The sequence below is a fragment of the Heteronotia binoei genome, chromosome 15, assembly GCF_032191835.1.
Source record: "Heteronotia binoei isolate CCM8104 ecotype False Entrance Well chromosome 15, APGP_CSIRO_Hbin_v1, whole genome shotgun sequence".
Taxonomy (NCBI): domain Eukaryota; kingdom Metazoa; phylum Chordata; class Lepidosauria; order Squamata; family Gekkonidae; genus Heteronotia; species Heteronotia binoei.
In genome coordinates, this window is record NC_083237.1 from 64398675 (window position 1) to 64408355 (window position 9681).

The 9681-nt window shown below is 50.1% G+C and overlaps 1 long non-coding RNA gene across 1 annotated transcript; it reads left to right on the forward strand.

Annotated features, from left to right (window-relative positions):
• Positions 1-156: 156 nt before the first annotated feature.
• Positions 157-3268, forward strand: LOC132583998 (uncharacterized). The gene is made up of 2 exons (XR_009556231.1): positions 157-298; positions 2874-3268. It is a non-coding gene; the product is annotated as an uncharacterized LOC132583998 (long non-coding RNA).
• Positions 3269-9681: the final 6413 nt, after the last annotated feature.

The following is a 9681-nucleotide window of genomic DNA, read 5'->3' on the forward strand; positions in this document are numbered from 1 at the left end:
GGGTATTTCATTTTTTTAATGCAAGTTTCTGGCTTCTGGCTATTACGGTTATGAACTGAAACCTGAAAATCTGTGGCTTGTTTTGTCTTGACTACTTAGAAAGTGACTCAGTATGCGAACAAACGTCTGTGAGTTTCCTTTTGCTTCTCTGTCTCTGCAGAAGGGCTTTGACGTTTTCAATGCACTGGATCTCATGGAGAACAAGACTTTCTTGGAGAAACTGAAATTCGGGATTGGAGATGGAAACTTACAGTATTACCTTTACAATTGGAAATGCCCCAGCATGGGGCCAGAGAAGGTCAGTGTAGAGAGAAGGTGTTTGGAAGCCTTCCCAATCCCGTTGCGTTTTGCGCCGTCGGTTGCGTCGCCTGCTGGAGTCGGTCTGGCAACAGCCGGGGAGGTCTGAGGAACTTCGCTTTTGTTTGCCGAACAAAATCAGGTTTCTAGTCTTAGTTGAAAAAATATGGAATAAAGTGCTCGCTAATTGTTTCGGGAACAAGATGTGGTCCTTACGGGACTTCAGGTTGTCAGGGGGAAGGACTTCAGATTCAGTCATTATCCTGTCCCACTTCTTGGCATACTAAACACTCGACAGAATAGTTTTCAGCTAAATATCAGGAAGAACTTCCTGGCAGTTAAAGCAGTTCCTCAATGGAACAGGCTTCTTCCTTGGGAGGTGGTGGGCTCTCCTTCCTTGGAGGTTTTTCAACAGAAGCTAGATAGCCCTCTGACAGCAAAGCTGGTTCTGGAATTAGGCAGATCATGAGGAGAAGGACAGGAAGGGGTGGGGAGGGGAGGTATTTGTGTTTCCTGCTTTGTGCAGGGGGTCCTTTCCCTGGAGGTCCTTTCTAACTCTGATTCTTTGACAGGTCAGCTTGGTGACAGGTATTGGCTCATCTAGGGCCATGCCAGGAGCTTTCTGGTTAAGAGAGCCAGTTTGGTGTAGTGGTTAAGTGTGCGGACTCTTATCTGGGAGAACCGGGTTTGATTCCCTGCTCCTCCACTTGCAGCTGCTGGAATGGCCTTGGGTCAGCCATAGCTCTGGCAGAGGTTGTCCTTGAAAGGGCAGCTTCTGGGAGAGCCCTCTCAGCCCCACCCACCTCACGGGGTGTCTGTTGTGGGGGAAGAAGGGAAAGGAGATTGTGAGCCGCTCTGAGACTCTTCGGAGTGGAGGGCGGGATATAAATCCAATATCTTCGTCTTCAAGATGGTCTCTTGACAATCCTGCACTACATTAGCTCCCACGTCACATCCCCAAATGTTTCACTGTGGATCTCTGGCACCTCTCTCCATTGATCTACAGGCTTGCTGCTAAGGGATATCTTAGGATCACTCCTTTTTCATCCTATCACAGAGGGGGGGGATTGGGGGGGGTTGCTTATAGTGACCCCATAGAGCAGGAGTGGCCAAACTTGTTCAATGTAAGAGCCAATTAGAATATCAAATGTTTGAGAGGTGCAAAACATGAACATCAGACGTTTGAGAGCAGGCAGGAAGGAAAGAAGGCAGCAGGCAAAGAGGTGGGGAGGTGAAGGTGGAAAGAAAGCAACTTTAGCTTTAAACGCATTCTCCATTGCACCTGGAGAAGCGATTTAAAAAAAGAAATGCCTTCCCCAAGTCAACCAACAGGGCAGTGGGGACTTCGAGAGCCACACAATGTGTGTGGAAGAGCCACATTCGGCTGCTGAGCTGCAGTTCGGCCAGCCCCGCTGTCGAGCTTTCAAAGCATGAGACGCTCAGAGGTGGTTTGTCCTCGCCTGCCTCTGCTCAGCAGCCCTCGGCTTGCCAGGTGGTCTCCCGTCCAGACACTGACCAGAGCTGACCCTACTTGGCGTCCAGGATGTGGAGAGAGAGGTCTAGCCTGGGCTATCCAGATCGGGGCACGTCACATTGGGGAGGGACGGTGGCTCAGTGGCAGAGCATCTGCTTGGGAAGCAGAAGGTCCCAGGTTCAATCCCCGGCATCTCCAAAAAAGGGTCCAGGCAAATAGGTGTGAAAAACCTCAGCTTGAGACCCTGGAGAGCCGCTGCCAGTATGAGTAGACAAGACTGACTTTGATGGAACAGGGGTCTGATTCAGTATATGGCAGCTTCATATGTTCATGTTCACAGAATAGAACTTGGGAAGCACAGATGCCGACAAAAATAGAAGCATATCATCATCATCATCATATATATTTCTTGCTCACAGACCATTTGGTCAGAAGCAAATGGCAACAAAATACAAAATTCATCAATAATATAGATTTTACAGTTTTTACAAAATAGGTGTTTAGAATCGGCAAAGTACACAACATAAAACATCACTTCCCATTTTTTAAAAATCCTCCAAAGCCTTCTCTTAAATCTAAAAACACGGCATACGACAGAGTTAAATTTAAGCAACTATCCAGTTGGCCCTGATTACCTCCAGGTCCTCTCCAGCTCCCTTGGTTCCTTCAGAATTAATCGCCCCAGTCTCAGGAGCCTGACACCTTCAACCTGTGTTTTTTAACTATAAAACGTGGAGTGTTCTTCATGCAATTTCTTCAGATCGGAGTTTGTGCAAATTTTCCGCGCAGAGACTCCTCTGTTTCCCAGGTTATGCTCTCCGCTGCATTCCTGAAAGACAAACTAAATAGTTGTCTTTTGTCGATGGAATTCTGTTTTCTGTGTGTTGGATGTGCATGCTTGGGAGAGAATGAATTCTGTCCACCCGCGTCTCTGCCCAGGGTTGTAACTGCTGGAGCGCTCTGTTTCTCTCTGCAGAGGCGCGGGATACAAAGGGACAAAAGTAAATCAATAGAAGGGGGCCTCTTGACCCTCGAGCTGATCAGGCGGAAGTGAGGTGGGGCAGCTCTTAACGGTTTTCTTTGTCCCGGCTGCTCTCCACAGGTGGGCTTGGTGCTGCAGTAATCAGCAGTCCCTGGAGAAATGCGGGCAGAGCTACTGAAGAGCTAGGCCGGAGCGGAAGGATCGGTCCTCGTGGATCCTCTTCCCTCGGGGGTGAGAACCTTCCGTAGTGGAGACCACACCCACCGACCACCTGGCCACGCAAAGCATCCACTGACACTTCTGGTGATCGTCTCGTGTGCCTCGGAGTGCAGCAGCGCGTCAGCCTCAGCAGTTGGCCTCTCTTCCCCTCCCCCCCCCAACACTCCCCCTCCCCAATTAATCACTTTTCATACAAGTACGATCAAGGGAATGTAACTGCTGGAAATTGGCTCACGATTGACATATATTGGAGTTAACGGGTGAATAATAATAAAATATATATATATTCTATATTACAACAATGTTTGGTGTTCACCTGAAATAGACGTGGCGGGGAGGAAAAGTCCCAGATTTCTTTTTTTGCAGAGGGGGTGGGACAGCGAATGGGAAGACTCCGGTCTGGTCCGTTCCATCACCCTACTGGACCTGATGTCCCCCCCCCCCCCCCCATGCCCCAGAAGACATTTCTGCTGCCACGTGGTTCTGGGAGACGGTGGGCCTGGACTTATGCTGTTTTCCGCGTTGTGCATGGAGCAAAGGCCTTTTCCCAAACAAAGTCTTCTCTGCTTTCTTTCTAAGGGCTATTTCAGAGGCTGCTGGGGGGGGGGGGGGATTTGCCGCCTAGGCTCCAAGACTTGCATCTTTGTTTTGCTGTGCTGTAAGATGCCGAGCTGATCCTTTCTGTGACCACCCGTGGACTTGCACTGATTGATCCGTTGTGGCAACGGTTGGATCACCAGCCGCTAACAGCCATTCACATCTGGTGGAGCATCCCTTCGTCGGAGCTGTCTGGGGGACATGCAGCACTTCAAACCACAGCTCCACCACCTCCACTCTCCCTCCTCCTTTGGGGTTTTCCGGCAACAGCACGTAAGGCACCAGTAATTCTTCCGAACCTACCGGAGCTGCAGCCAGCAGTCACTTCTATAAACTCTTCGTATTGTCTAGCCTTGAAAAAGAACGTTCTGGATTCCTTTCCTATGGTTAAAGGCTGCTGAGGCGAAGGATGCGGCCAGAGTCTTTGTTGCCCGTTGGCCATGGTGTGTGCAGACTCAGCAGCCGATGAGCACTGTGCGGAATGCAACCTGGCATTGTTGGGTCGCAACTTTTGCAGCAGGAAAGAATAGGCGTGGGGGGGGGGAAGAGTTCAACACCACCTCCCTTTCGGTGTTTTTTTCCCAGTTGCCGAGTTCTAATTACTCAGCCAGCATTACAGGTTTGACCCGTTTGAACGAGGGATATAATGGACGTGTACTTTTCCAGCATCAACGCATTTGCTGCCGATTCCGCTAGGCAGATTGGAGACCCCGGCTAGTAGCTGCCTGTATTTGGAAGTCTCCCTCTAGGCTTCCCCTCTTCGTCTCCTCTTTGCGCACACGCTCTTGGAAATGACCCGGCAGCCTCACCGGGTTCCAACTTGGCCAAGTCTGTATGAACGTTTTGGCTTGAACGTTCTGGCCGGGCCTTAAACCCGTGCCTAGAACGAGGAGCTCAGATTGCTGCGCTCTGACCTTTCGGAGTGCTGGCACTTAAGACTGTGGAAGGTCAGACCCTTGGAAACAGTGAACGCAGTCAGTTGTGAATTTTTTGCAGGTGAGCACCTAGGAGAGCGCAGCAGTGTCTTTTATGGGTAGCTTAGATGTGCTGGGTGCTGAGACCCTAAACCTGTGCGGCAGCTGCCCCCCTTCAGAGTGCTGGCAGGGGCTGAGATGGTGAGATGCTTCTCCGTGCAAGACAGTTCTGGTGTGTGGGAAACCCGGGAGATCTAGCATAGGCTTTTCTTTGCTGTGCTGCTGCTGTGCGGAGGGAACGTCTTCTCAGAGAGGAGTCTCCACCTACACTCTGAAGTGCTGAACCTGCACGGATTAGTGAGAACTAGGCCTTCGTTGAAGACCTGGGGCTGAGTCCTTCAACTATCGGGGGAAACGGGCAAGCCTAGGGATAAAAGAGGCATCATCTTTGAGCTAGCCTACGTCCGACGTTTCAACCAACCTGTTTTAAAGAACGGCAAATCCAGTCCCAGTGCGGGGAGGCTGCAGTAATTCCCGTCATGTTCCCCGGAGGTCCATCCAGTCCTGCATTTCTGAGGGACTGCCCCCGCTTGCTTTATGAAGGCTCAAAAAAAAAAAATGCCAAAGGACATCTATGCAAGAAATGTTCCCTTTCGAGCCAGAAAGTAGCGATGCGGTTCTTTTGCTTTGAAACTGGCTCCCAGAGCCCCCGGCTTTTAGCCTGTTTGCACAGTTGGCTCAGGAGTGGCTGTGTCCAGTCACGAGAGGCCTTCATCAGAAGGTTCCTGCAATGTCTCGTTTTGTCCAAGTTCCTTTAACCCGTAGGAATCCTTTTGTTACAATGCTGGAAGATCTGTCGGCTTCCCTGACAGAATGAGATTTGGACAAATTATCCCTTGAAACTTCCAGCTTCCCAAGAACACACTCGACGCTACAATTTCAGCGTAACCTGATTAGAGCCAAAGGGACGTTGCAGTTTTCTGTAGGATGCCTGCCTGTTGCGTCTTACGTGTGCTGTCTCTTCCAGCTTCCCCACATCCTGCACGGGCGCTGGGCGGGTTGTCTTCTCACCTTTCTTCTCTGGGATTTCTTTCATTCCTGGTGGGGCTTCTTAGCGATGCTGTGAGGGGGCATTTGTTAAAGTCCCAGGCTTTCAGCGTTGACTTTGCTTGTGCACATAGATAAATATTGCTGTACTGCAATCTCTGTATAGCCAAATATGATAAATGTGTATCATACCTTTTCATTGTTCTCCCCCCCCGGCTTGTGTGATTTTTTTTTTTCAGTTGGGTAGGGGAGCAGTCGAGGTGCTTCTGTTAGCCTAAACCGTGCTAGTAGTGCTGTACCCCAAAGCTCATTGATGAATGTGCGATTTCTAAAGCTAGCCATTGTTTTCCTGCAGAAGCCGATGTCCTAGAGGACGGCTGTTGCCGGAGATCAGTGCAACCAGAGCAGCTCAGGATCATATGAACACATGAAGCTGCCTTATACTGGACCCTTGGTCCATCACAGTCAGTATTGTCTACTCGGACGACTCAGCGGCTCTCCAGGGTCTCAAGCGGAGGTTTTTCACACCTATTTGCCTGGACCCTTTTTACTTGGAGATGCCGGGGATTGAACCTGGGACCTTCTGCTTACCAAGCAGATGCTCTATCACTGAGCCACCGTCCCTCCCTCTAAATAAGACAAGGTACCAGAGATATGAACTTTACATATGAACATCTGAAGCTCCCTTCTGCTGAATCAGACCCTGGGTCCATCAAGTCAGTCTTGTCTACTCAGACTGGCAGCGGCTCTCCAGGGTCTCCAGCTGAGGTTTTTCACACCTATTTACCTGGACCCTTTTAATTGGAGATGCCGGGGATTGAACCTGGGACCTTCTGCTTACCAAGCAGATGCTCTACCCCTGAGCCACCGTCCCTCCAAGGATCCTTTCAAGCCCTGTGCTAGACCAATGAAACTGCCTTATCCTGAATCAGACCCTCCTGGGTCCCTCAAGTCAGTATTGTCTACTCAGACTGGTAGCGGCTCTCCAGGGTCTCAAGCTGAGGTTTTTTACACCTATTTACCTGGACCCTTTTAGTTGGAGATGCCGGGGATTGAACCTGGGACCTCCTGCTTACCAAGCAGATGCTCTATCACTGAGCCACCGTCCCTCCCTCTAAATAAGACAAGGTATCAGAGATATGAACTTTACATATGAACATCTAAAGCTGCCTTCTACTGAATCAGACCCTCAGTCCATCAAAGTCAGTATTGTCTACTCAGACTGGCAGCAGCTCTCCAGGGTCTCAAGCTGAGGTTTTTCACACCTATTTATCTGGACCCTTTTAGTTGGAGATGACGGGGACTGAACCTGGGACCTTCTGCTTACCAAGCAGATGCTCTACCACTGAGCCACAGCCCCATTCATGGCTCTCCAGGATCTCGAGCTGAGGTTTTTCACGCCTACTTGCCTGGACCCTTTTAGTTGGAGATGCCGGGGATTGAACCTGGGACCTTCTGCTTACCTTCTACCACTGAGCCACCGTCCCTCCAAGGATCCTTTCAAACAGCCCTGCACTAGACCAATACAGCACTTCAGTGCTACAGCAGTACCAGCAAGATGCGTTAGCATCGTCGAGGTTGCCGTTGTTGTTGCATAGATACAGAAGGAGAGAAGTAGCTCATTGGGCAGCAGGTTCTCAGTGCATCAATGATTGGTGTTACAGAAGCTGTTAACAGCCACCATCTCAGCGTTCCGAGGCATCTCAGTGGTGGTGCTATAGCGCTGCAATGCCATATTGGTCCAGCGCTCAACTTAAAATGTTTTTAAGAAAAATCTGAGGAAGATCATGTGAAAAGGGGCAGGGGGGAAGTGTGGCGCTGCTTGAGCCACAGTGCTTCACAGATGGCTCATTAATGGAATGACATCGGCTGCATGAAACTCCTGCCCCAGTGTCATGTTCCTTAGAACTGAGCCAACAACAGATAACGTTCAGTTCGTAACGGTCATATGAAAGGGGTCTCAGCACTGTTGTCCGTGTGCTCATTAGCAGCAAGCGCTCTCTGCCTCCATACTGGTGGTCCTCCACCTTTTCGGTTTGCTGACCTGCAAGTCCCAAATTTTCCTGATGTGCACCGTGGCTGGCCCTCGGTATACTGTGACCTTGGCGCCCATCTAGTTCAGCATCCCACTGTCTACAAACGGCGAACCAGATTTTTGGAAAAACCAACCACCGCTCCACTAAGAGTGCAGTTTCTCCTACTGTGAACCCCAAGCAACTGGCCCTCTGAAGTACGTAGCCTTTGACCACCCTCTCCTCCTCCATTCCTCCCTCACCCCACCCCCCAATTCTTATTTCCAGTAGTGGTTCAGAGTTCATTGGATGGTAATATCAGGTCCCCCCAGTTGAAGGCTTTTTCTTCTGTAATATTCTGTAATGTTTGCCAGGCATGAATGGATGTGGAATTTGCCATCTAGGATTTCCTAAGGGCCGGACTGAGTAAAAATGAATAGTTAACCCAATGCCCCTGCTTCCCAGCAGATAATTCTGGGAGACAGGAGATTGGAATCAGCCATTCAGGGCTCCCTAACAGAAGAGGCTTGTGGCGGGAGTGGGGGTGACCTCATGCTGTCACCAGAAGAGATACTAAAGTTAGACACCTTTGCCTTCACTTCTGCCTTTGGTCAGAGGGTTCGCTGGGCAGTACTGTCCCAGTTAAGTGACACAGCAGTGGCCTGTCCTTTGGGTGGATGGAGGCCCTGTTCCTGGGTGTTCAGTAGATGGAAAGTGCTTTTCTACCAGTTCCCATGGGAGTAAAATTCGATTTGTTTTGAACGTTCATCCTGAAACGTGACAGGAGGCGACGCTCTACCCACCCTTCTTTCTTTTGCTTCCCTCCTTTGCTTCAGCAGAGCCTTAGTGGGGAATTACTCCTTTCTGTTCCCTTACCAGGCACTATTCCCCTTTTGCCTGCTCTCCGTGCTGCTCTTCATGTGTTTTTTGCAACAAGAGCTTTAGTGATGAAGAAGATGATGATATTGGATTTACTATATCCCGCCCTCCACTCCGAAGAGTCTCAGAGCGGCTCACAATCTCCTTTACCTTCCTCCCCCACAAAAGACACCCTGTGAGGTAGATGAAGAGATTGGATTTACTATATCCCGCCCTCCACTCCGAAGAGTCTCAGAGCGGCTCACAATCTCCTTTCCCTTCCTCCCCCACAACAGACACCCTGTGAGGTAGATGAAGAGATTGGATTTATATCCCGCCCTCCACTCCGAAGAGTCTCAGAGCGGCTCACAATCTCCTTTCCCTTCCTCCCCCACAACAGACACCCTGTGAGGTAGATGAAGATATTAGATTTATATCCCGCCCTCCACTCTGAAGAGTCTCAGAGCGGCTCACAATCTCCTTTCCCTTCCTCCCCCACAACAGACACCCTGTGAGGTAGATGAAGATATTGGATTTACTATATCCCGCCCTCCACTCCGAAGAGTCTCAGAGCGGCTCACAATCTCCTTTCCCTTCCTCCCCCACAACAGACACCCTGTGAGGTAGATGAAGATATTAGATTTATATCCCGCCCTCCACTCTGAAGAGTCTCAGAGCGGCTCACAATCTCCTTTCCCTTCCTCCCCCACAACAGACACCCTGTGAGGTAGATGAAGATATTGGATTTATATCCCGCCCTCCACTCTGAAGAGTCTCAGAGCAGCTCACAATCTCCTTTCCCTTCCTCCCCCACAACAGACACCCTGTGAGGTAGATGAAGATATTGGATTTATATCCCGCCTTCCACTCCGAAGAGTCTCAGAGCGGCTCACAATCTCCTTTCCCTTCCTCCCCCACAACAGACACCCTGTGAGGTAGATGATAATGGATTTATATCCCGCCCTCCACTCCGAAGAGTCTCAAGAGTGGCTCACAATCTCCTTTACCTTCCACCCCCATAACAGACACCCTGTGAGGTAGATGAAGATATTGGATTTATATCCTGCCCTCCACTCCGAAGAGTCTCAGAGCGGCTCACAATCTCCTTTCCCTTCCTCCCCCACAACAGACACTCTGTGAGGTAGATGAAGATATTGGATTTATATCCCGCCCTCCACTCCGAAGAGTCTCAGAGCGGCTCACAATCTCCTTTTCCTTCCTCCCCCACAACAGACACTCTGAGGTAGATGAAGATATTGGATTTATATCCCGCCCTCCACT